Genomic DNA, 2,198 nt, shown 5'->3' on the forward strand with positions numbered 1-2,198 from the left:
CTTGAGGCTAACAAGGGATGCGCATAAATAAATGTAAGTTCTGATTCACGGTTCGAATATGAGAACCATTGAATTTCCTGTTTGCCCTCATTTCAACGAATAGAGCGGTTTGCTTGTATAAAAATAAAAAGAAGCGGCTTTTTTCTTTTCTTTCCAAGCAATATAAACGTAATCAATACACCCTGCGTGAAGTGAATAATAGTTAAGGTAGATCGCCCCAAACACTTTACTTCTACCGGATGCAGACATTTCATGTACTAGTTAAGAACTGTAAATCCCGTTAAACGCCGTGCTAATTCTGTCTTAAGCCTGACTAGGTCGGTGTATTAATATAAAATAAATGTTTTAACAAATACAAATGGTTCATGGTGTTGGGGGGCTATACAGCTGGTTATTGATCGATCAATCATCGCAATAGACGGTTGCTTTTGTTGTGATTTTTAAATGTTACTTGGATGCCGAAGAAATAGCAGCAAACGGACTTTCCAATGAACACATCGAGGCGCGGGCCGGGGCGGCTACCGAACTCGCGACCCAAGATTACGAATCTGACGCTATTCAATAACAGAACTAGCTGAAGCGAAACTGATGTACATTCGCCTCTCTTGGGGATGACACGCTGGTCCATCAACCGCCACTATGCCCATCAACATCATGCCACGTTTATTATGTCCAAGTCCCCCCACGTAACTCTGCGAGATATTCGTCGTATGATGGATCAGTCGAGGTCCATACAACAACAAAATATTATTTTTTAAAAAAACCAAGAGAAGTCTCGAGTTAAATATCACGAACTTCTTTTTTTCTTTCGCGCTTTAATGGATACAAATTTGAAGGTATACGCTTTTAAAGAACCAACAGGAAACTCCGTAGGATGTTGTGTACCGTTTGCTTGGCCGGTACATAATGCGAAATCTCCTGCAGGAAAAGAACGACGTTATAACCACAGCTCGGTTAAATTATGCTATATCTTTAATGGGGCATGAAAAGTACATGCAGTTGACTTTCCTCTTCAAATACCACCTGCCAGTGGTGATTTAAAATGGGAACACACCTTTTAAATTGTATGCCTATCTACGAAAGAGCCCCTTTTTTACTATGCAAAGCAAGATCTTTCTTTTATCAAGCTATTATGTGGTTGGAAATTGGTTTTAAAAAATGGCTCCTTCACCCAAACCCAAAAATTATAAGTTCGGTCCCTTAGTAGTACCCTCTCAGAAGAACAACATACCATTTAACGATACTTTGAACAAATTGTCAGCGGTCACCTGTCTCTTCCAACATGCGATACAATACATTCCGATGTATCGCATATATGAGCTTCCGGCGTTATTGGTCAGGATATCAAGATCGATGGATATATCTAACTAAAATAGGTTTGAAAATTCTTTCGCTCACATGTCGTTGCTGGTTTCAGCTGTTAACATTCATAATAAACGTCTCTTCAAATCGGAATTTGAGTGGACTCCCTATTCAATGAAAACTATAAGTTCATGACCATTTAATTTTCTGAGGTGTGGGGATGGAGGACCCATGATTTTTTTTTTGGATTTTTTTGTTGTTGCCAAAATCAAGCCCCCAAATAGTTCGAACATAATATTTTTCCTCATATTTGTAGCCATTATATTACTGGAAAGAAGAAGAAGAAAAAAACTCTTATTACGGTAAAATTAGCAAACTTGTCCTATTACTAAAGAAACTCCAAGCCCACGTCCCCTCCTGAAAATGAACTGGCTGGTCCTTAAAGTGTCCAATATAATTGCGCAGCCAATAATAGTGCCAACAAGCGATACACGACTATAATCCAAAGAAAGAAAGGTTGCAACATGTTAGTAAGGTGTCGTAGGAGCAAATAAAATCAAACATTTGAAGAAAGAACATTGTTATTTTCTTTTCTTATCAAACATTTTATTTTAAAACCGCTGCACGATTTGGTCGATAAATCCTACTATATAGTTAAAGGAACTACGTATGCAGGGAAAGAGGAATTTTGACTTGATGTTGTTTATGTACACTGATCTCTGTACATAAAGAGAACGCCTATAGTAAACGATTTTGTTTGATTGATAGGTTATTCAACGTTCTCCGTTACAAAGCAAATTTCATAAATGAACAGTTTTCATGTTTTGGACCGACCGCATAACATATACTAAAGCAATACAGGTTCTCCCTTCTGGACTAGAGTGATCAAGAATACC

The sequence above is a fragment of the Sinohyriopsis cumingii genome, chromosome 17, assembly GCF_028554795.1.
Source record: "Sinohyriopsis cumingii isolate HCF-2022 chromosome 17, ASM2855479v2, whole genome shotgun sequence".
Classification (NCBI taxonomy): Eukaryota; Metazoa; Mollusca; class Bivalvia; order Unionida; family Unionidae; genus Sinohyriopsis; species Sinohyriopsis cumingii.